At 39.1% G+C, this 25986-nt stretch overlaps 1 protein-coding gene across 1 annotated transcript in view; it reads left to right on the forward strand.

Moving 5' to 3' along the window:
* Window positions 1–13054: 13054 nt before the first annotated feature.
* PLEKHA6 (pleckstrin homology domain containing A6) overlaps window positions 13055–25986 on the forward strand; it is a 128043-nt gene continuing 115111 nt past the window's right edge. Inside the window, exon 1 of the mRNA XM_015832159.1 lies at window positions 13055–13365. The gene's annotated coding sequence lies outside the window, so the exon portion shown is untranslated. The remainder of the gene's footprint in view (window positions 13366–25986) is intronic.

The following is a 25986-nucleotide window of genomic DNA, read 5'->3' on the forward strand; positions in this document are numbered from 1 at the left end:
CCTTTTCATCAATCTAAATTGGGCCTTCCTTTATGCACTCTGTAGAATTAAAGAATGTGCTAGTGATAAAAATATGCAACGAAGACACACAGGAATGGAAATGTGCAACTTTCCTCAACTTCTCAGAAGAGAGAATCATTGTGAAATCTCATGTCTCTCTCTAACTCAGGACTAATTCACACAGTGCATTAATGGATAGATATAGAAACATTCAACACCTATTGGCTGATAGTATCTATCTAGCAGGTAAACTACATGTTTCCGGGGGAAGATTCAGAGTACAGATGTGTTATTTATTCAGAAGACCACTTTTTAAAATTTCAAATTTGAGGTTAAAAATAGTATGTAAATTGAAATACTGCAAAACCTCTCAGGATTTATGTGGCTATCTGATTTTCTGAAGACCATGAGCACCAATGAAAGATTACAAATTGAATGTGTTCGGTTCCAGATAAGTGTTTGGGTACAATAAAGCTTGACCAGACTGTTAGGAGAAAAACTGTTCAATTGAAATTACCTCTTCCTCACAAAAATTGCTATCCTACCAACATATTTTACCAGTTCCTTATTCAATAGCTATGTAGTATGTGCTAAAAGCCAGCTTCAAATTATTCAAAGGTTAGCAGGAAATGTTTGAAGGTAAGAATTTGTCCATGTTCAGAAGCTGTTTTTCCTGAAGGCAAATGCTCTTCAGATCAATAAATTCTTTTTTCAGACAGGCATTTCCATATGTGAACAAAAATAAGTTAAGCAGTGTCTTTATTAGTTTTGAAAACTAAGGTCAGGAAGGTGAGATCTTGCATGCCAATCTGTAACCTTGGCTGAGGGTTTGCAGACAGCTTGCTAAAATCCTTTCTGGCTGAGAGATAAGAGCTGTAAGTCTACTATGCATTCCAGCTAAAATATTGGCCATGTTTGCAAGAGGCTGGTGGAGACAGACAGCCTTGAGTTCACTTTCAGGCCAATATGTTTTATTTGTTTTCTAAGAATGTCTTAATGAAGTTACCCTCTGTGCTGAGGATAAATAGCTGCCAAGCCTGTGTTCTCACATCACATATTGTTCCAGACCAAAACAATGTTTTTGTACAGCAAATATGAATCAATTATATATTTGTCATATTTAAATTACCATGCTAATGTAGTATACTAATAATAGATGGAGGTGTGTTTAGTAAGATTTAAACACTGCAATAAAACATGGTTTATTTTGGCAGGAATATGCTACCAGGCTCCTCAGGCTCTTCTCTTCCAGCAAAGGCATAGGAGAAATTTGAGAAATTTTATTTTGATTTTTTTTATTAGCCAAGCTTGCATTTACCAAGCCAGGATTAAATATATTATAACATGAATTATGAAAATGACTTGTTATATAAAATGGTTGTATTTATAGCCTATCTTATCTTCAGAAACAAAAGATGCCTTCCTTCCTTCCTTCCTTCCTTCCGGGCCATGATTGGTTTATAAGAAACATAGTATTTTTTAAAGATAGTCTTAAATAAAATAAACATGAAATGATGTATTTAAATTATTTCAATTTTTATGACTGTTCCTTGCAGATTCATAGATGGCTAAATACCAAATTTACAATTTATAATCTCTCTCTCTCTCTCTCTCTCTCTCTCTCTCTCTCACACACACACACACACACACACACACACACACACACACACACACACACACACAAAATCTGGACCTGGAGGAGCTTTCTGGGCTTCTTGAAATAAACAGTGTGAGAGCCAACAAAACATCTCTTAAGAGAGATATATCACTGGAACACTATTGCACCATTGCTGAGATAAAGCCACTAATGGACGACAAACATGAATTAGAAAGAAGGGTGAAAAAAAAATCTTAAATATCAGAGTCTCATATAGTGGTTAAGGTATTAGACTGAGACTGGGAAGACTCAGGTTCAAGTCTACTCTCAACCATGGAAACTCACTGGATGACTTTAGGCCAATCTCACACTCTCAGCCCAGCTTCTCACATTGTTGTTTATGTAGAAAAAAATCAGAAGGGACTGCTTTGTATGCCACTATGAGTTCCTGGAGAAAATATATCATATGAATCAAATAAATAATCGATAATACATGTGTAAAAAATTAAGACAGAGGTAGGCTTGGGAATGACCCATATCCCTCCAGCTAGACCTGATATATTTAAAGCTTCAGACTGAAAGACAAAAATATTTTGGAGTGGGCATGCAAGGCACACCTGTCATCATCTCTTGAAAGAAGCTGCACCTTTTCGTGAGCTTGCATGGTAACCACACAGACTCAGGAAGATACCCATTTGGGCCAAAGAGATGCTGTCAGAGTATGGGTGCCTCCTCTGAACATCCTGTCTGTCTCCTCAACTCAAATGGGTATTTCTTGGAATCATGCATCTCTTAGGCAAGCCCAGGAAAACTATTTCTTTTTTTTTTTAAAGAAAAAAATAGGTGCAGTATGTTTAAGATGAGGATCATTTTGTCTTCTGATCTGAAGTGCTACATATCCCTAACCCAGAGTATGGGTGTATACATACATACATATATACATACATACATACATATGGTACATACATATGCAGTGGTACTTCAGTATCATCATTAATTAATTCTGGGGAGCGCGATGAGTACCAAGCAATTTTTTCCCATAAGGAATAATATAGTGAGTCAATGAGTTTCAAAGCAGTTGAGTACCAAGGTACCATTCTCTCTCTCTCTCTCTCTCTCTCTCTCTCTCTCTCTCTCTCTCTCTCTCTCTCTCTCTCTCTCTCTCTCTCTCTCTCTCTCTCTCTCTCTCTCTCTGTGTGTGTGTGTGTGTGTGTGTGTGTGTGTGTGTGCATGCTCATCAAGTCACTATGTTATTCTTTATGGGAAAAATTGTTTGATACTCATCATTTTTGGTACTCATTGGAAATAGATATAGAGATATAGAGATAGATAGATAGATACAGTGATGGGATTCAAATATGTGAACAACCAGTTCTTTGTGTGGATGCTACTTCCGGAAGTCCATTCTGGGCCTGGGCAACAAAAAATTAGCTACCAGTTTTGCCGAAGTGGTGCAAATGGCTGAATCCCACCACTGGATGGATAGGTAGGTAGGTAGGTAGGTAGGTAGGTAGGTAGACAGACAGACAGACAGACAGACAGACAGACAGACAGACAGACAGACAGACAGACATAGAGATAGAGATACACATAGACACACACAGAGACACATGTATGGAGTATCTTCCACTTTTATCCCCCCCTTAGTATTTTTTCCTGCCATAGAAAATCCATCATAAAAAAAATGCAGAATAGCTGGCTTTACATTTTGTACTAAATTATGGTTTACTGCATAAGCCATCATTTGCTGGATGCAGAAGCTGAGTGTGGATTTAAAGGATTGGCTCACCAATATGCAGATGGAACTTGCTGTACTTGTCGCTGGCATTAAGGTGAACTGTGACATGTTGAAAGATGTGTAGATGTGATAATGGAAGAGAGCCATAAATAGAGGGTGAGATAAAAGCAGTATGACTTGGCAGTTCATGATTCTGGAATTGGGCAAGACCTTACCTCTGTATGGACCCCTCTTTTTTCTGTAACCTTGTAAGAAGAGCTATCAACTGAAGCTGAAGTGTAGCTATAACTGATTCATTACTACAATATCTCCTAGACATAGATTTCATGGCCCCAATAAGTACGTTCTGGCAACCTCCTGGTGAGATTGTTGCAATGAATCTCATGCAGCTGGTACAAAATAGCAAGACTGACTGGCATATAAGTGCATCAACTGCTTGCATGCCAGCAATCGGGCCGCACACACAAGCAAAGCTCCATCCTCAGGATGCAGGCAGTATTCAAAACCACACCCCCTCTGGTTCGCTGAAAAACCTTTCTCCATGGCACCGGTCCCTGGTGCCCAAAAGGTTGGGGACCTCTGCTCTATGCTGCTGGTAGGATCTCAGTGCAGTGCAACTGGGAGAGGTATGATGCCTTCTACACATGAGCCAAAGTCCTCTCTGACTTGTGGCATCCTGACTTTGAAATGCCTTTCCCCACAGCTTTGCTTTTTCATTCCCTGATGAAGATCAGACCTTTTACTTAGCATTTGGATCTTAACAGCCACAGGCTAGCTGTGATCTATTGTTGCTTATGAAAATGTGTCCCTTTCAAGTATTGTCATTTATTTCATTCATTGAAACTATGACTTAATTTTATTGCTCTTGTATTTTTTTTATGTACTTGATAAATTGTCATTAATCCTGAGATCCTTAGGGTGGGCTATGAATATTTAACAATTGAATAATAGCTGTGTTCTCCCAATACCTTAGCAATAGAGTAGCTATTGATACCTTGTGTATATCTGACTGAATATACCTGTTTTATTTCTGGTGGCTTTTTGACCAATTGAAACAGGCAGATGTAATCATAAAATAGTGGGCTTTGTGGAAGCAAATTGTCAAAAGGGATCCTAGATTCTAAACAGGCTGGTCAGGCCAGACAAATTGATGGTTTTATTTTTCATTCCAATTCGGGGGTGGCCTCCACCTCTGAAGAAGAATTGGATACACTTTCCAATTAATGTGAACCACATTTTTCTATATATGAAAATGATTATTATAATAACCTGTTTCACAGACAAGATATGCAATAAAACACTTTACTTGCCTACAGAAAAAGCAATTTAATAATTACTGCTTTCTTTCATCTGGGATTCTGAGATTCATCACACTTGTTTCTGGGTGTCAAAATAGCAAAGCAAACGCTCTTATAAATCTTTTGTAACTAGGAAGTTCAAAAAGGAATATGGGTATCCAAATCTCAAAATCAGCAAAAAGCAAATATTGAGAGTTAATGTTGGGGCAGATTGTTTGGAACAATACTGCTACTTTTTGCATTTTGTACATTCACACAAATCTGTAAGGAAGCAGTGGCGATGTACTGTTTAAGATCACAAGTGTGACCTTTGCCTAAACGTAGTTCCTATAAACTATCCACTCATACTGCCTTGCCTATTTTAAATAGATATAAAGTGGACTCTACAAGCAAATGTGGTGCCAAGTCAATTTGTTGCTTGGCACTATAGTTTGTATCTGTTCTCGGACCTTTGAAACGTGGCATTGGCTGATGTAAATTTGTCTACATTGCAGTTTGTTGTCATTCCAGATTTGGGGAGCAGATAAGCTACACACTTCAAAAAACAAACAAACAAAAAAAACCCAGGGAAGATTCTGCCAAATGTGTTTAGCTTTTGTACTATGCCAAATACTTGATAGGTTGAGCCAAGCTCTGTACTGTATAAAATATCAAGTCTTCCCCTCAGTGGGAACATTTTGGTTTAGCTGAAACATTTTTCTCTTAGAGGAAGTAAGAGTGAATCCTCCTTACATTGGCAGGAAGAAATGTTGGAGGTGTCCTTGGCTGCTTCCTCAGTCCACATTCCAATCTGGAAATATTTTTGTTTACTTAACCCAGAACTAGTGTCATTCTGTCAACAGTGGCCAAACAGGTGTTGCGATCATGCTGCAATTATTACAGTAAGATACACATTTAGTATAAGGTGACAGAAACTCTGTAGGAAGCCAGTAATGGTCTCATGTTGTGAAAACATTAATTTAATCCCACTACCCTCATATTGGTTTGATTGTAAATTCCAAACTGTGTTGCATGTATTGCACTATGGAATAGTTTATTTAACAATAGCTCAATCAGTAGACAACAATGGCTGGTTCACAGAGTTCACTAATCAGCAGACCACATTATGGAATAACATGATACATGAGCCCAGTGCCAGTCTAGCCTGATCACATAGCTAGTTAGTAGGTCACACTTCACACTAAAGCAAAAGTGCTTTGTTTTAGTACAGTGTTTCTCAACCTTGACAATTTTAAGGCATGTGGACTTCAACTCCCAGAATTCCACAGCCAGCAATGCTGGCTGTGGAATTCTGGGAGTTGAAGTCCACATGCCTTAAAATTGTCAAGGTTGAGAAACACTGTTTTAGTATCTTATATAAAGCAGGCCTAGGAATGTAATCAGATTGTTAGGAACTAATTTTCCTTAAATTCAGTGGATCTTTTCTCAATGAATTTTTTTAGGGTGACACTTCAAATACTCATGGGTTGTGTTTGTACTGTAGGCTTAATTGAGTTGTGGCAGGGTTAGTATATGGACGTTGTAATTTAGCCAGCACTGAGATTAAAAGGGGATAGCTTTACCACAAATAAATTGGGATTGTAAGGATTGAATTAACTTCATTCTTGATTTTTAAGTACGGCTTTTTCATTGTCTCTTTTGAATGGTATGTTGATGTTGTTTATCTCTATATGAGCCATGGTGGTGCAATGCAGTATTGCAGGCTACTTCTGCTGACTGCTGCTGCCAGCAGTTCAGCAGTTCGAATCTCTCCGGCTCAAGGTTGACTCAGCCTTCCATCCTTCTGAGGTCGGTAAAATGAGGACCCAGATTGTTGGGAGCAACACGCTGAATCTGTAAACCGCTTAGTGAGGGCTGTAAAGCACTGTGAAGTGGTATATAAGTCTAAGTGCTAATGCTATATGACAGTTGAAGGTTCATTTGTTTAAGTGCCAGGCTTCCAGGAATTTTCTAGCGTTTTTGAACTTGGCTTGGCCTAGGATACTTATAGTTTCCCAGTTGAAACTATAATTAAGTCTGTTCATGTGTTATGAAATTAAGGAGTTTTTCATGAACACCAATTAGCAATCGGAAGACATGATGAATATCATTCAAAAGAGACAATCAAAAAGCCAAAAAGAAAACAAAAATACCAAAACACCACTTCACCAGAAATCAACACCCAGATGAGCAGAGATTAACACCAAGATTAACATCAGACCAACAATCATGAAGCAAATAATACGCCAATCAAGGAACAACCAGTGCAGACAAACAAGCTAACAGTAAACCACAGCCCAATCAAGGAACCACCAAGAGTACTTCCATCAACACTGACAGGGCAAGCCACTAATGTATAAAATGGAGTTCTAATGTATAAAATGAATTCCAGTCCCAACTAGCACTGATATGTTACCTAGTTTTCTGCAAGAAAACAACCAATCTCAGAGAGCACCAAGGACCCCAATCCTGAGCTACAAATATTCTCTTCTATAAATCTTTTAAAGCTATAACAAGATTAGATTTTGTCAGGTTATTGCATTGTGATAAGCTTTAATGTAGTTTGTTAGCCATTGCAGTTTGTTCAAGTAATGATTAAAATAGTAACTTAGCACAATATGCTAAAATATAAAACAGCCTACACCTGCTAGATTTTCTACACAGCTAACAACAACAACAATAGCTTTGATAACCCACCGCCCTGAATGTAAGCTTTCCTGCACAATTACAAGCTACCCATATATAAAAAAAGATATGATGGGGTTTGGGGTTGCCTATGTCAACACGTGAGGAATCCAAACTCTGCATGACAATCACATTTCATATATTTTACTGTACAGCTTGCAGTACACTGATGTCCAGACTATGCCTGATCCTGATCCTGCCACTGACTTGGTAAAAATCAAGTGGTCTATGATAAAAAAAAATCCCCACTGATTCTGACAAAAAATGTATCAAGATTTTTATTCCATAAAATTTTATTTTATTTTATTTTATTCCATTTAATTTTATTCCATAAAATTAAACTCTGGAGATTTCTTTCCAGGTTATCTACTTTAATTTCCATTTCACCATGGAAGACTTGCAGCTTGCAGCAAGAACACATCCAAAAAGTTTTCAGATGAATTAATTTGCCTTTTAGAATAGTGGGATTATGACTGTGACTTCAGACCCATGAAGGAAACAAATTTGCTGTTTGGCTGAAAATAAATGTCAAAATAACTTTAACAACATGTGCTTTGAAAACCAGCCCTATTTTAAATGATACCAGGGTTTCTCCAGCTGAATAGCTTATAAACAACCATCCAGAATAACAGGAGCAGTAATGATTGACTATTACCAGGCTTTGTTTCACATGCTGTGCGTAGGGTGGATGATTTTCACCCTACAGAATAGGGAGAGAGAATATATGGTCAAGAGCCCGTTTGATGCAGTTGCTAAGGCATCAGCTTAGAAACTGGAAACCATGAATTTTAAGCCCTTTGGCACAAAGTTAGCTGGGTGACCTTCAGCCAGTCAGCTTTCCTCAGCCTTAGGAAGGAGACAATGGCAAACCATTTCTGAAAAACCTTGCCCAAAAAAACTGCAGGGACTTGTTCACACACTCTCCAAAAACTGGGCATGACTGAACAAAAGTAGAAAAAAAAAACCCCAGGGAGAGGTAATATATTGTACCACTTCTGTACTGGGTAATAACTAGGAAACCTGAGATAAGAAAACTGGATTCAGATTCTGGTCATCCAGGATGCTTATTTGAATAAATCCTCATTTAGACTTAAAACTCAAATCAGATTGCACATTTACCTTGTGTGTTTGTGGGGGGGGGGGGTGCAATGCCTCAGCGGCTAAAGATGTTAAGTTTGTCAGCTGGAAAGCTGACAGCCCAGGTTCAACATTGTGCAACTGGGTAAACTCCTGTTACTTGCCCCAGCTCCTGCCCACATAGCAGTTCAAAAGCATGCAAATGTGGGTAAATAAATAGGTACCACTTTGGTGGGAAGGTAACAGCATCCCAGGCACCTGGCTACATGACCACAGAAAAAGTCTTCAGACAATGCTGGCTCCTCGGCTAAAAAATGGAGAGGGGTACTGCCCCCTAAACTCGGAGATGACTGGACAGGGGAAACCTTTACCTTTAGTGTCCCTAGAAATGTATATTTACTACCTTCAACACCTTATTTTAATAAATTACATTAGAGGGAAATGCACGTCTATAGAAAGAGGAATCCTAAGTATGTCTAATTGAACACAAACAGAATTTTTGATGCCAGTGGATAAACAGGAAAATGCCTCCTTCAGACTTTGTCACTCAATCTACTGTAGATGGGCTGGAAATTATATGGAAGGACTGGTATGCATAATCTTATAGGAACAATTTGATCACTAGAATTAAAATAATTTAGAGATGTCATGAAACTGTGGCTCACATAAAATAAACATCAGACATTTTCAATTGAATGTTGAATTAGACGAAGAAATTGATACAAAATATAAAGTTCTCTTTAAATTTCATGTTCTCACTATTATAGCTGCGTGGTTTTAGTAGGCGTTTATGGCATTCATTTGCCAAAGGGATGTCAGTGTCTGATGCTACTGGATCACTTATCGTACTAGATGATGTGAATTTTCTCACAAATAGAAATTGATGCCATGGAATACAAATATCAGTAATATTTTTTACTGAAACAAGCAAAACCTCAAGGGCTAAATCTCTCCGCTGTAATTTTGGCACCCAAAATGCAGTACAAATACTTGTGCTATAGCATTACACTGAATATATGTAGGAAAGAGGTGTATTTCTACATGTATCACAAAGAACCTGCTATTATGAATTGCACTGGCTCTGCTGACTCACTGCCAGGCTTATGTTTGCATAGGATTTTCTTTTAAGTCCCAAGAGAAACATGTGTAAAGGCCTAGCCCACACAGTGCGATCAGCACAGAGGATACAAGCGTGTCAGAGGAGACTGTTCAACACTTCATATAAATTTGACTATTATTGCCCCTTCTAGATAAAATACTTTATTCCAAAACTGAGTGATGAAATATTGCACTTCTGGATTGACATAAACGATTCATAGCTAGGATAAATATTTTCAAAACTGGATATGAAGACCTTAATTACAAGTGGACTTTAGGAAATTCTACCTTGCCTTTGAAAATGTATGTTTATCAGCAACTGTAACTTATGAAATTGAGCATTTTCAACAACACTGCAAACTCAAGATTTATTTGCTGTCCAAAGCATAGTATAAAGTAGAGCTGGTTAAAATGTCCACAGAACACATACATAGCCATATAATATATACATTCTATATATGAAGGTAGATATAGAGATTAATACATGTTCAAATAAATACTCCAGATTTGTTGGTGCTGGTAGACATAGTATGAAGTGGATATAGTAGGAACAGCAGAATATATTTTTACCAATACAGCATTCTGGGAACAGGAATGTGGAATCAATTCAGAATTGCCCCATTCACTCAGAGTTTAGACCAGGGGTAGGTAACCTTGGCTCTTTTATGACATAGCTGGCTCAGGAATTCTAGGAGTTGAAGTCCACGAGTCATAAAAGAGCCAAGGTTGCCTACCCCTGGTTTAGACCCTTCCCTACCTCTAGCTTGGATCAAAAACCTTTTCTTTGATTAGCTCCAGGGAGATATTGTAGATGGAGAGAGGTGTAGTCAAAAATGAGGACATTTTATTAGAAAACATAAGCTTTTGTGAGCCAAACCTGATACCATCAGACGAGTCTTATGCCTTTTAGTAAAATGTATTAGTTAAAAAGGTGCTACAAGACTTCTTTTGTTTTTTGACTTTCAATTAGATGGAAAGTCTGGCAAATCAGTGTCTATCACTCCCTGTGCACAATCTTCCTACCTGGTATGATATATCAGGAACTTACTGTTTCCAGAAACCAGAAAGGTTTAGATGATGACGACAATATACTAAATGGTGTGTTTTTATCATGTGTGGATTGCATCTTAATCATGCAGAGGTATGTTACATATAATCCCCAGTTTACAAATCATTCATTTAATGATAGTTCAAATTTACAGGGGCCTTAGAAAAAATAATTTACTATATGTACTTACGACCATTGCACCATTCCTCCATTCACATGTGCTTGGCAACCGGCTTGCATTTATGAGCAGTTGCAGCATCCTGCAATCACATGATACAATTTGTGACCATTTTTGCCAATTTCTTGGGGAGGGGGAACACCCATTGGAGGAGATGGATTCACTTAATAACCTCATGATTCACTTGATGACTGTGTAATTTCCTTAACAATCTCTGTACAAATTGTCATAAAATTGGATCCAATTTGATTTAGAACTATAACTTGCAAAATAAATTCCAGTCCCAATTATGGTCATAAGTCAAAGACTGCCTGCATTCAGAATATCACGTTGCAGTAACTTTTGCTTTAAAAATTCTGTTACATCCTTTTGAATAAATTTTGGGGTTAATTAATAGAACATTCATGACAAAAAGATATTAGTGCCTCCCAATTCCTTTCTCTGGATCTCAGGCAGTTATATCCTCCACAAAGTCATAAAATCAGGGCTACTTGAATAACAATATTTTCTGATTTAATTTAATACATTGATTATGTGACATCAAATTAGTGTCAACTCTTAGCAGCCATATAGATAGATTTTCTCCATGATGCTTTCTCCATAACCTGGTCTTTCAGGTCTTCCAATACTGTACTCATCACCATTGTAACTTAGTCCACCCTCTTCCTATGCTGCCTCTTCATAGTTTAAAGTGTTAGAGGTAATATCATTGCTTGCGCTGTTCTGATCTTTGTATGGCATCTAAATATGTTTTCTAAGGCTTTCATGGCTGCTCTACCAAGTGCTGGTCTGTAGTATATTTCTTGAACTGCTTGTTCTTTTACAATTAATGGTTGATCCTAAAAGGCAGAAGTTATCAACCACTTCGATATCCTTATTGTCAATTCTAAAGATGATTGTTTACCTGTCGTCATTAGCGTGGTCATCTTAATTTTAATTTTAGCCCCACTGTTTCATGGTGCTCCTTGACTTTTCTTACCATAGCTTACAGATCTTTTGCATGTTTGGCTATCATGGTAGTATCATCAGTTTAGCTCAGGTTATTAATGTTTCTTCCTCCAGTTTTAAAATTATGCTTACCTTTCAACCCAACTTTTTAAAAGATATGTTTAACATAAATGTTGAATAAATAAGAGGAGAATATGCAGCCTCAGCTCACTCAATTTAGCACATGCCATTTTCTTAATAATTAAGGAAGCAATTCAGTGGTCCAAGGCTAACATCCATGAACAGAAAAAAATGCATCTGATTTTCCTCTCTAAGGCCGGTGAACACGGACGGGTTCCGTGAATCCTCTTCCCCATATCTCTTGGTCCACCTGATGGAAAAAGTCAGAAAAGGGAATGTGATATGATTTGAATGGATGGAGGATGAAAGTTTATGTTCCAAGTCTTCTATGATACTTCCGTTGAGAAGGATTGCTCCTTCCCACATTTCCATCCTGCAGTTTATTACAAATAGGATGATGGATTTCCTTGGGTGCTGCTGTTAGAACAATCCGGTAGAACAAACGTATTAATTATTCTCTTGCATGTTATTAGTTGTGTAAAAAGGCATCTGTTTGACACTGTTGATTGTTTAAGCTCATAGTAAAGTAATCCAATTACTGTTTATCAAATATGTAATTACAGCTGCAGCACTTATTTGGGAGTGACGTTCATTAAATACAGTAAGACTTGCTTCAGATATTATCACCATGAAAAGAGTTTCACAATAAAGCTCCAATCCTCTACATACAGCAGAAAAGCACAGTGAACAATGGGGCTTATTTCTCAAAAGGCATGTTGTAGGGTTGCAGCGAGTTGACATGATCAACCTTTTCCTTAAAAAAACCACTCACATTTTTTAAGCAGAACTAGATTGAAGGTATTTTGCATATCCTCAAAGTTGAAAACTGTTTTTGAAATTAAAAACTAAATTAAAAATGTATTAAAGAACTTAATCTTATTCATACATGAGATATCTTTCACTCGCTTGTTCCCCACCTCCTGAATCCTCAATCAATTGATTTAAAATCGGTGAATGAAAATCTTCTCCTTTGTACTTCTCCCGCACCTTGTTTATACAGTCTCTAGAATAACACTTTCTGACATATTTTGAAATTCTTCAAATATGTTAAAATGTATTACTTAATGTTAGATTTCTGCCCTTTGCCTGAGCATTTAACCAGCTTTCATCATATGGTTTCTATGAATAAGATAGAAATACAGGTTTGTATTTGACGGAGTTCACTATTTACTCTTTGTGAATACTGCAGAGCGTTCTTAGTTTGCAGTAGCACAGCTAGAGGGCTGCCTCCTATTATAGTACTAAGGAAACAGAGGGGTGGTGAGAGAGAGGCGAGTAAATGGGTGTGTGTGTATTTATATATAACTGACCCAACCTGCAGTTTCAGATTTCAGATCTAGCTTATCACCCTGCCAGTTCCTTCCAGCTTTTGGATATTCCTCTGCCTTTTTGCTGACGGATCTGTTAGGGTGAAGAAAGGAGCTGTTACCGCTTCTTTTTTCTCTTTTCCTCTTTCTTTTTTCCTTTAAGTTCTTCGGTGAAAGTTCCCAACTGTCTTTTTCCAGTCTCCACCTTTAAGTCGTCAGTCTTGATAGCAGGGATTTAACAACGAGATCTTGTACTCAAACTACGGAGGGATGCTGCTCACTTTACCTGAAGGTAAAAATATATGTTCCAATGGAGTACTTATGCTAACCTTCTTTCTAGCTTTACAAACATTGTGATAATCATTTCTCTGGGTTGAGATACAGGACTGGCAGTTTTAGTGTGCTTCTAATTAATATTTAAAACAGACCTATTCCAGTTGGTATAAAGTCTAGGAGTTGTGGAGAACATGGGAAGGGAGGAAGATGACTTCAAATACTTTTGTATAAGATTATGAGAAATTAAATTACAGATGTGTTAAATTTATGATACATGTGCTTAGGTATGAATCTTAATACACACACACACCCATTTCGTCCAGAACCTTCAATGTTATCTAGGGATAATATTGTTCCAAAATGGAATTTATGCTCAAGTTAGAAGTTAGTATCTGATTTCAAAGCTACAATTCCGTTTTATTCACTGTATAAATGCTATGTACCTTGCATGATATAAATGCCAGTTTGATGCAAATTATAAGATTATATATCTTGGTTTTGCAACACCAGGAACTAATTCCATGTATTGCTTGTACAGTAGCTTGACAATACCTATGCAACCCTTAGTTTGAAAGGGAGTGCCCTGTGATAGAGCTAAACCATTAGATGAAAGAAAGAAAAAAGAAAGAGAGAGAGAGAGAGAGAGAGAGAGAAAGAAAGAAAGAAAGAAAGAAAGAAGGAAAAAAAAGAAAGAAAGAAAGAGAAAGAAAGAAAGAAAGGAAAGAAAGAAAGAAAGAAAGAAAGAAAGAAAGAAAGAAAGAAAGAAAGAAAGAAAGAAAAAGAAAAGAAATGATGTGGTTATTTTAAAGGAATGTATGTGCTGTTGGTTACAGGTGGTCCTCTGGTTACAACAGCAACTGAGACCAGAATTTCTGTTGCCAAGCAATGTGGCTATGTAGTGCAATGTCATATCCTCAGGACAATATGGGCTTTAAAGCGGGAAGAGATGGGAGTCCCAAGAAAGTGAGAGCCATCAGTGAGAGCTGCAGGCAGAGGGACAAGGGATATTGCAGGCAGGCACTCTAGAATGCAGGCAGGTGCGTGAGGGCCAGAGGGGCTGCTGGCAGATGCTCCAGAGTGTGGGCAGATATGCAAGTGCTGCAGGGGGCTAGGGGGATTCTGTGAACTATGCTCCTAAGCACAGGAGGGCATTGCTGGGGGGGAGCACCATGGGCTCTGGAGTGCAAGTGGGCAAAAACACAGCAGAAACTGGAGCAAATTCCAACTTCCTGCTGGCTTCCCCATTGATTTTGCTTGAAGGAAACCAGCAAGGAACATTTGAAATTGTAATCCTGTGATTGTGGGGGTGTTGTGATGGCTGGAACTCCAAGGTTGTAAGTTCCCCTTGTTCAGTGCCGTTGTAATTTTGAATGGTTGCTGAGGACTACTTGTTATGTATGAATACATTTGTCTAAGGACCCTGCTGCCCTCGGGAACATAAAGAATTTTAATTTCAATCAACTCCAAGTCAGAGGTGATGGAAGCTGCATAGCATTTTGAGGTGTGGGACACAAATTCTTAATCACTATCTAGTGAGAATCAGAATGAATTTTGGAAGAAACTTTCTGGGGAAAAAGTTACTCTTAAATGTCATATCACTACTGGTACAATTAGATTGCAGTGGGGTTAGATTAAATGCCTATGATAGTTCACCTGCCTGCTCAAGATTACAGTTATCATGATATCTCATATTTCTCTCTCTCAGCATGTAGAACTTGATAGAATACCAGGGTCTATCTGCATTTCTGTCCATCTGACTGGCATAGTGCCAGGCTGATCAGGAAATGTCTCAAAGTTTGTTGCTATGTTCTATAGGTAACTTCTAGTGTTTGGAGACAATCTGTTTAATGGTCATATATTGTAGCCGTGTTGATACATAAATTTACACTTTAATCTGAATATACTGTTTGTCAGCTTTAGGAAAAAATGTTAACGATTGGGTTATTTGATAATATATCTCCAGGCCAAAGTTCAGTGAAAATGGTTCATTTCTATGGCATCCTTGATTATCTATTATGGTTGCTTATTACATTAAAAAATAATATGGTCAGCTGTGGTGTAACAGAATATTGGTCTTGAATCTAAACTGACACTCAGCTATGGAATTTAATCGGATTATTGCATCATTCTAGGCCAAATGTGGTTTGTTTGCCTTTGACTTGGTGAATTGTGGAAACACAGACACTATGGCTTGTAAACTCTAGTTTATAGCTTAGCATATTGAACTAGTAATCAGCATACTTAAATAAATCATGGCTCAGTGCAGTGTGTGAGCTCAGTACGATGATAGTATTATTTTTGCTGGGGTAAAATTGAAGATGACATATTAATATGATCTAAGGAAAGATGGAGAATAAACCTAATACATAAAATATGAAGACAGTTTATAGATTCTGTGTTTGATGCCTCCCAGAATTGATTTGATTCTCAGTTGTCTTCTTCAACTTCTTGTGTCTTACAATGCTTGCAATTCAATTGAAGATATATCCATTAAAAATAAATTTTACAATTAGTGATCCAGTTTCAGGTTTTCACTCTCTGAGAGTGAGGCCTTCTCCTGCCCTTGTGGGACTTTATATTTTGTGGAAACAGAATAGATGCAATCTAACAAAATGTAAAAACAAGGATCACTTTGTACCTGTTCCTATCACCTGCTTATAAAGAAAAACAATCTTAAGTATAATAACTTGAAGGAGCTAGCACTTCAATATTTCAAAAAATGTACCTTAATTTTCTACAATTCTATACAAATACTAAAGTTCTATAAAAATGAATTATTTTTCTATAAGGAAAGTCTTCAAACATTGCCATTTAGTAAGTATTAGTGTAAAAGATTTATGCAATCTAATCAGCTTATTGGTGTATATTTTGTGATCAATAGTGGTGATTTTTCAGATAATCACATTTGGTCCCTGAATGTGGTCATGCATTATATTTAAGACAGTATTTCAGATTTCAGTGATTCACAATCAGATCTACATCAAAGTTCAGAAAACATTTTACAGTGCATAAGAATGATTGTATCTTTGATTTTCATACTTAAATTCAGAAAAAGTTCTCTCCCTCAAGTTTCAGTTTTCACATTGCATAAGATGCTTGAATATGTGCATGCCAAATCTGCTCAGAAATTTCTATACAATTTGGGGGGTTCTAAATTAATGTACCTGGAATTCATTTTAATAAATATACTGTCTATCTATAAAGACAGCAATTTTGATCCATGAGAAAAAGATCTAAAATCCTCAGATGGATAAAATATTGAAGACAATCCAATGCAAGAGCCCACAACACTGGACAATCTTTTGAGTTTTCTTCAACATAATCCGAAGATAGAAATGATCCTGAGAAACAGTATGTGCTTTGTCGTAATAACCACATTGTACCTTTCCATACCACTTGATTGAAGCCTGTTGCATTTGTTGTTCCCATACGAATGCAGAACTACTTTATAATGAGAATACTATGTGAATTGACAGTTGCTGAGAGCTTCTTAGAAGATATAGCTGCAGTGAGAGTAAAGGACATTTACACCAGATTGTACTCCTGATTCTGTGGGCTTAATACTTCAAGTAATCTAAGTTGTATTTTTTTTTATTTTTGATAACACCAAACAGTTGGAATAATGAAAAAAACTGAAAATGTCATAAAAGCATGTTCTTTGCTGTTGTTACTTCCTTGGGGGTATTTTGCTATTGCTGTTTTCTAGTTTAGAAATAAACCTACATGAAATGAGATATGTCTTTGCAGCCAAGATTTCCAGACTGCTTTTTATAATTTGAGCTGAGTATGTCAACACTCGAGGAATACTCCTGTTTTCCCATTTTAAATAAAAGCTAAAACTTTGTTAATTGTGTTAACAGAAAACTGAATAACTCTTAGTTCCTTAGCAGCAGGAACCAATAAATATAGTCTTCCAGGTTTGGAAGTTTTGGCATCTTTCCTTTTTTAGATTCAGCGTGTGTTCAGAAGATGAAGATATTGAGTGAAAATAGTAGTTATCTCACAGATCAACATGTGCCTATTCTTATTTCTAAATAACTATTTTTTTAAAAAAAAATTAGAATCACCAGTTACCTTGGCATTTGAAAAACTGAAAAGCCGTGTCTCTTCTACAGGGCTTTGATTGACATTAATTTATCCAAGCCAAGCAATCCCTCTCATCTTATTTTAAATAAGTCTGGTTCAATTGCAATCACTTCCTTTGCTTTAATTGAGCTTGCAATTACATCTAATTTCCTTTCTGGAAAATGTTTCTTTCCCTGATATGATTACTGATTTTGTAAGCTTCATTAAGCTCCAGCAGTGCCTTACACTGAATATTGAAGAATAAAGGTATTTCAAAAAGAACCTGAATGTTTCACTGCTTGCCTGTCCTGACTGGATAATCAGTTTGCTGTTAAAAAGTATCAAAATTCTAGAAGCTGAAAACAATGTCTACAATACCGGCTTCAGAAATTGCATTTTTGTAGGGCGTGCCTATAATATAAACTGCAGGGCTTGGCACCTCTCTGAACGTTTTTTTTTATTGACAAAGAGTGGCCGGATATGATACTCTTATTCTGTAAAATCTGACTAATGCTTTATGGCTATTTGTAAACTGCAGCTTTGATCATAGTGGTGATAGTCAACAGAAGCCATTTATTATGGTAATCTAGTTTTTATATTTTATTACTTGGATTAAAGTTGCTGGCATTCACTGGAGGAAAGATGCCCATGACTTTTACCCAACTTCTTTTACCTGATGAATTGCTTGGCTTTTTCCTTCTATAGGAGCGTCTTAATAGGGAAGATACATTTCAGGATGTTAAAAGTAGAACTACTGTTCCTTTGCGAACTTCAGTTCAATTTATGCTATGATTGATTCTAACCACAAAATGACACTATGCCCCAGAACTCTCTAGACCAGGGGTCCTCAACCTTGGTAACTTTAAGACTTGCGGACTTCAACTCCCAGAATTCCTCAGCCAGCTTTGCTGGCTGAGGAATTCTGGGAGTTGAAGTCCGCAAGTCTTAAAGTTGCCAAGGTTGAGGACCCCTGCTCTAGGCCAGCCTTTTCTAACCTGCATCTTCCAAAGGAGTGGATTTAAATTCCCAGACCTCCCCAGGTAGCATGGCCATTGCTGACAAATCTAGAAGCAGAAATTCTCAAATCAGTCGGTTGCCGAATCTGAGAAGGCTACCCTAAGCATGTTTGCAACTTCTTATGATTTATTATAGATAGTTATATAGCTGTCCAATTGACATGGGAGATAACAATAAAATAAAAACAATTATCACAAAAAACTCACAAAGCAAAATCCAAATAAGCAAACCTTAATCATACTAAGGCTCACCCAATATCCAAGCCCACTGCTTGGGAGAAGAGACTAACAGAAATTTGGTAAAGTTTGGTCATCTGAATCTTAAATATACCATTTCAGAGATGATCAAGGCAATGAATAATAGTGAGCAGGGCCTTCTGGAATAAGAATGGGCAGTGCTTTTTTTCTAAAAAAAAAAAAAAGGTGCCGGAACTCACACACGTCATACAACCCGCCTTGCCTACCCTACAAGGTTCCATCCAAAAAAGGTGCCGGAACTCCATTCTGGGCGTTCTATGAGAAAAAAAGCCCTGGGAATGGGCATAACTGGCAGACAAGATGAAGCTATGCAAAGGCTCTTCTACCCATGACTGTCACCTGATTCTTGAGAATTTAGGAGGACCCCCAAATTGCACATCAGTTCTATGTGGGGGAGCTCTGCTCCAATCAGAGCCAAAGATAGTAAGTGCCTACACATGGTGTATATGTATATGGAGAACCAAAATCAGCTTGGTTTTACCTTGAGCTTGACCTGAATCGGTTCTGCTTCATTCAGACCCTTGCAACTTCCAGACAGTGAGTGAAAAAGTCCTTGCTCTATGTTCACCTGTCTTGCAAAAAAAATAAAAAAAACGTGGGTTAAATTAGCAAAACTCTTCAGTTAACCTAAGTCTCTCTTCTCTTCTTTCTACTTAATGCAGCTTTCAGGATTTTGGTGCCTGAAACAGAAAAAGAAAGGAGAGGAGAGAAGAGGAAACCTAGAATCTGCCACCAGCTTTTTTTTTTTTTTTGTCTAATCTTAAGGCCAGCTTAAATAATATTGAGCTTCAGGTGACACTGTAGTTCAAATCACTGCAAAAGCAATTCTCAGGAGTTTTCCAGTGTGAATAAGAATTAAATTCCTCCCTATAGAGAACATACTTTATCCCAGAGCGATGAAGACAGAACTGCAATCAGTGTTGTCTGGCGCCTGCAAAGGCAGTAAAACTCCCTTTGGGAAGGTGGCCTCCACATTCAGCCAGAACAAACAGTGCATCAGGCCTTTATCTCAAGTTGCTCTCAAGATAAGGAAACAGAGTAGCAGTCACTTGCCTCACCCAGCTGCATGTGGGTGTTTTGAGCCCACCCTTTGGCAGCAAGCTATGTGACTTGACTGGCTTGGTTTTGAATCATCACAACACCAATTAAAGCAACAGCGAAGACACAGTTTTGAATTTTTTAAAAAAATCACAGGAGAGTTGTTCCTGCTGGTGCCTCCTCCTCTAGCTTCCTTCCTCCTCCAGCTCTGTTGTCATCCAGTGCCTATTGCTAAGAAGCAAATTTACTAACACTCCTTGGGCAGCCCAGGTTGGCTGCTTGCTGAGCGCCCTCTTCCTGACTCCAGCCACTTGACATGCCCCCCCCTCCTTCGTGTAGCTTTTGATAATGATAATCAGCTAAGGAACGCAGTGCCAGACAGCTAGAGGAATCTGATTGTTTTGCTTGCTTTGGCCACATCTGACCACGAGGATGTGTTTGAAGAGAAAGGTGCTGTAGGGATATCCAAGGGCCACTAATGAAAACTGATGATTACAGTTATTCATCTTAACAATGACAAGAGTCTCTGGAGGAGGTGACGCAATAGCTACCAGGTGGTGTCAGAAGCACCTGTTTTATTTGCACACAAGAAAGTTTCTCATTTCTCTTTATCCCAATGACTTTTTGAGGTCCACCAGTCGAGTTAATTAATTCATGAGAGCCATTAACCAGTCACTTCTACATTTTAGTCTAGGCAGGTCTTAGCGTCAAAATGTTTATCCATATCTAGTAACTATCCCATTGCTGGGGGAGAGATTGTTGTGAAAATTACTGCTCAGTAGGCATGTTAGTCTCATTTATGTTTATTGTAAGTTAGACACCATTTGTAGCTCCACACCATGATATACCTACAACACCCTTATGGCGTAGGTTAACCTGAACAAAGTTATTGGTTTAGGCTTATCTGATGAAGTTCATGGCTCAGTGGGTTTTGCACCTTGGACTTTGCACCCTAGACTACCAGGCTCACTGCTGCATATTAACTTACCTATAGCTTCTTGGATTAGGCTGTCTTCTCAAACCTGGTGCCCTTCAGATTGCCTTGACTACAGCTCCATTGTCTACAGTTGGCAGGACTGTGAATTATGTGGGTTGGTATCTGATAAAGAATTCAGGAAGCTTAGTTTTGGCATAATTGCCCTATCAAGTGCAAACACTTCCTTGGCAATCCTTTTTTTTAAAGAACCATGCCTCTAGATATAGAATATGCAGTCTGAGTTATGTAGCAGACTTCTGGCATACTGTTAAAAGCCTGCAATAATATAGTCTGCTTCAGAAGATTGCATTACCTACTATCCTAGTTTGCACTGGAGAAGCCACTACTAATAGAGAAAGTACTACTGGATACATTCTAGAACAGTGATGGTGAACCTTTTAGAGACCGACTGCCCAAACTGCAACCCAAAACCCACTTATGTATCGTTGGGTGCCAGGTTGGCGTGGCCCATTAGGTGGGTGTGGCCCATTTGGTGGGAGTGGCTGCGGGGATCAGGGCAGACTGGGTGGGCATGGCTGGGGTGGGCATGGCCACCTCAATGTTGCTCGTGGGGAGGGACGCCTGTGGGGGCCAGGCAGGTTTGGGGGAGATCCAGGGGGTCTCTGACGGGTGGGACGGTGGGCAGGAGCTCATCTTGCAGGGTGAGGTGAGGCGAGGCAGGGAGCAGGGCAGGGGTGCCATTGCCACAGAGCAAGGCAAGGCAAGGCAGGAGTCAGGGCAGCTGCTGCCTGACACCATCAGCCCCCGCACACAGCGAGCGCATGGGGGCCGACTGTATCCATCAGCAGCCACATCCTGCCGGCCCCTTGGTTTCGCCGTGACATGGCTGTTTTTTGCCTCGCGCATCGCACCCAATGCGGCTGCCATGAGGCCGCGGAACAAGCCAGGCAGCAGTAAGGAACCGGTATTGGGCAGGAGGTGGCAAACAGTCGGTTTCGGCATGATGCAACTGTTTGCTGCCTCGTGTATTGCGCCCAATGCTGCTGCAATGTGGCTCAGCCGAAAGCAGCCAAGGAACAAGTGGGGCAGTTCTGCCTAGAGAGCCACCAAAGCAGCAGGTGGAGCGCCAGAAGCTCGGGGAGGGAGGGCACTGAAGTGGGAGGTCGGGCCATTGGCAAGAGCAACGCGTCTGAGCGGAAAGCAGCCTTGGAATAAGTGGGGCAGGTAAGGAAAAAAAATCCTCGCTCACCCCAGAAATTGCCTTTTTTTCCTTACCTGACTTCCAGCCCCGTGCCATTGCTCCTTCGCAATCCACCGCCGCCTCGTGCAAGAAAACAAAGGAAGTTTTTTTTGGGGGGGGGGAAGGTCAATCAATCAATTCCAACTGCGTGATCTTTCACGAAAGAGTTTTTAGAAAACATAAAGTTGAGATTAAGATTTCAGATATTCAAGGTTTGCCACTTGGATGAATATAAAATTTATCACAGATTAATAAACAAATTTCCTGAACTTGCAAGAAAATAGGTTCTATTGAATATAACAGGACCTTTCCAATCAAATATGCATACAATCTTATAATATTTCATCTTATAAATCTAATGCATATTTGGATGGAAATAAACCACACTGAATTTACACCAATTTTGTCTTGATGATATAGTATGCATTCTCCTGTATTGGCAAAAAGCATCTATTAATGACAATAATAAAGTAAAGCTAATAAACAGCCTTAGTAATCTTGAGGTGGCTTCTCTTTGCCAAGATGAGAAGAAAATTGCTGAGCCACATCTAAGTAATTGGCCATCTCAAGATTACATGTAAATCTAGCTGGGGAATTCTCGGAGTTGAAGTCCACACATCATAGAGTTGCTGAGGCTGAGAAACACTGATCTAAATAATAGGCTTGGGTCCGAGCACTTCAAAAGTCCTTGGAGGCATAAAAAGATGTTTAAAGACAAGTTGGAGAAAGATGTTTAAAGACAAGTTGGAAAAAGATGTGGCTCATTATATCAGGATCTTCTAAGGGTTGTGACATGATGATGATAGTTCTGCATGTTCTTACTACACCTGTTTTTCTCCTACATACGGAAATTAAAGGGAACAGGCACAATTAAACCTGGGTTTGGGATGGAGACATTCTGGCTGTGGCCTGTCAGGGGCTACCATCTTCACCTTTGATGCCAATGTCAGCATCCAGCTTTAGCTGTTGCTGCAAAGCTGTGTTTCCGTTTATGCGTATTGGAGGGTTACATATATGAAAAGTGCTGTCTTTGGTTTGTGGGAATGTTTGTGTATGCAGTACTGTTAATTCCCAATTTTGCAAATAGATTTAAACTTGGCACTGTATTCATTTTACATTTAATAAAGTCATGTGCATTGTTTTTATCTTTTTAATTTAGGCTTTTCGGTAAACAGTTCAAATTATCCCTGTGCTAGACATAATGAAAAATGCTGCTTCCTAGGTTGATTAAGAAAAAATTAAATAGCCATCCTTCTTACTAAACTGACTGTATCACATAGAGCAGACATGTCAAACACAAGGCTCGGGGGCCGGATGCGGCCTGCGAAATGGTTTCATGTGGCCCGCAAAGCCATCCTGGAAACAGTGAGGGAACAGCCCTTGCTGCCTTGGCCCAGGCCAGCTGGGAGGGGGCCAATGTACAATTTTGTGGTGGCCATCTATGCTGAAACGCATTCAGTCTTAGCTCCACAAGGCCGTCTGGAAACAGCGAGGAACCAGCCCCTGCCATGTTGGCCCTGCCCTCTGGGTGCATGCTGGGGAGGTGTCACTTTTTGTGAGGAATGAAGAAATGCACCATCGCCTGGAAGTGGTCCTGGTCCCACCCCCTTCTGCCAGAGACCCTCAGATCTGTCCCACTCCTGCCCAGGCCCCCACAGGCACCATTGATGTGAACGATGTAGAGCCGGCCACGCCCACCCAGTAGGCCACACTCACTCCATCCACGCCCAATCAATAGGCTGCACCCACCCTGGCCACACCCACCCATCCCCCCGAAGGCAACCGCAATGCTGATGTGGCCCTCAATGAAATTGAGTTTGACACCCCTGACATAGAGGGTTAAAAACCAATAAAGTGAATAATACAATTTATCAGAAACAATAAGAAGCAGTGTCAGAAATTATACTTCTAGTTAATAAGATCGTAACTAAACAAGCCTTCCAGCCCAAATGCCTACAGGAACATCAAGTCTTTAAATCCCTGAGGGTGGCTAACAAGGAAAATAATAGCTTCAGAAAGTTCTCTGAATACAAAATTAATACTCAAACAAAAATAACTAAACATTTAACATAAAGAAAAGATTTCTTGCAGAAAAAAATTGGCTGTCAGGGATCAATTGTAATTATCAAAATGATTGCATTACCCAAGATGAAGTATCTATTTCAAATGACCCTAATTTCAGAAAAAGACTTTACATGAACAACTATTAGCAAATATATAGAGCAGTGGTGGCGAACCTATGGCACGGGTGCCAGAGGCGGCACTCAGAGCCCTCTCTGTGGGCACGCACGCCGTCGCCCCAGTCCTAGGCCTTCAGCTGGGTTTTATAAAACCTTTTCGCTTTAGGCCTCCACCGCCATGTGCAAAAAAAAAAAAGGTTCAATCAATCAATCAATTTCATCTTCTCGTGGGAAAAAAAAGATCTTGCAAAGTTGGAATTGATTGATTGAACTTTTTAGTCCCACCCAGTCTGCCATTACCTCCGCAGCCACGCCCAGCCAATGGCCCACGCCCAGCCAATGGGCCACACTCACCCAATGGGCCACACCCACCTGGCACCCGACGATGCATAAGTGGGTTTTGGGTTGCAGTTTGGGCACTTGGTCTCTAAAAGGTTTGCCATCACTGATATAGAGAGTGGGGAAAAACCTAGAGACAAATTTAAAATTTAACACCACTCCAAAGGAAGAGGTTGCTTTGTCCTTCCAGTTTTCAAACTGCATTACAGACAAGCTCTTTGTCGTGTTCCACAGAGTAGATAAAATCCCCAAACAGCAAAATATCAGTACAGTATTGGAAGGAATTGATCTAGCTAATGGGCTTCACACATACTTATGTCACAGGGACCTAAAAGAGAATAAAAACTTAAAAGGACACATTATAAGACAAAGCTTAATAAAAGTATGGAACACCATGTGGAAAATAATAAACCCAACCATTTCCCCATTAGGCTCTCTCCTAAATGCTTTTCATGTTGGAGACAATTATGGTAAGGAAAATGTAATTACATATGCAAATATGGTCCACCCAGATCTTATGAATAGATTACACACACAATAAGGATCAGCAAAGGCTGGAATATACCATGGGTGATTTATTTTCAAATTGCTGGAAGAATAAAATCTGACCTCAAAAATGAGATAGGGACATTAAGAAAAATGACAGAATTTGGGAATAGAATAGAGCTGGAAGGGACCTTGGAGGTCTTCTAGTCCAGCCCCCTGTTCAAGCAGGAGGATTATACCATCTCAGACAAGTGACTGTCCAGCCTCTTCTTAAAAATCTCCAGTGATGGAGCGCCCATGATTTCTGGAGCAAGCTGTTCTACTGGTTGATTGTCCTCACTGTCAGGAAGTTTCTCCTTAATTCCAGATTGCTTCTCTCTTTGATCAGTTTCCAACCATTGTTCCTTGTACTGCCCTCTGGTGCTTTGGTGAATAACATGACCCCCTCTTCTTGGTGGCAGCCCCTCAAATACTGGAATACTGCTGTCACGTCTCCCCTATTTCTTCTTTTCTTTAGACTAGCCAAACCCAAGTCCTGCAGCTGTTCTTCATATGTTTTAGTCTCCAGGCCTTTAATCATCTAAGTTGCTCTTCTCTGAATTTTCTCCAAACTCTCAACATCTTTTTTATGATATGGTAACCTCTGTTTATACAGCCCAGGATTGTATTAGCTTTTTTGGCTGCTGCTGCACACTGCTGGCTCATAGTCAAGTGATCGTCCACTAGGACTCCAAGGTCCCTCTCACAGTTACTGTTTTTAAGCCAGTTCTTACCCAATTTGTACTTGTACCTTTGATTTTTCCTCCCTAAATGTAAAACTTTGCTTTTCTCCACACTGAAACTCATTTTGTTGGATAGGGCCCATTGTTCAAGTTTGTCAAGATCTTTTTGGATCCTGAGTTTGTCTTCTGAAAATGTTTATACAGAATCAGTATGTATCTATAAACTTCTACTTATATAAAACACAGAGATGGAACATATATGATAAATTGGATGCAAAACTTCAAAGAAACAGTCTCAATACAGCAATGAGAAGAATGTGGAACAACTCTATAAAATTCACTCCTGGTTATGATTG

Source organism: Protobothrops mucrosquamatus, unplaced genomic scaffold (assembly GCF_001527695.2).
Source record: "Protobothrops mucrosquamatus isolate PMUCROS unplaced genomic scaffold, P.Mucros_1.0 scaffold_310, whole genome shotgun sequence".
Taxonomy (NCBI): domain Eukaryota; kingdom Metazoa; phylum Chordata; class Lepidosauria; order Squamata; family Viperidae; genus Protobothrops; species Protobothrops mucrosquamatus.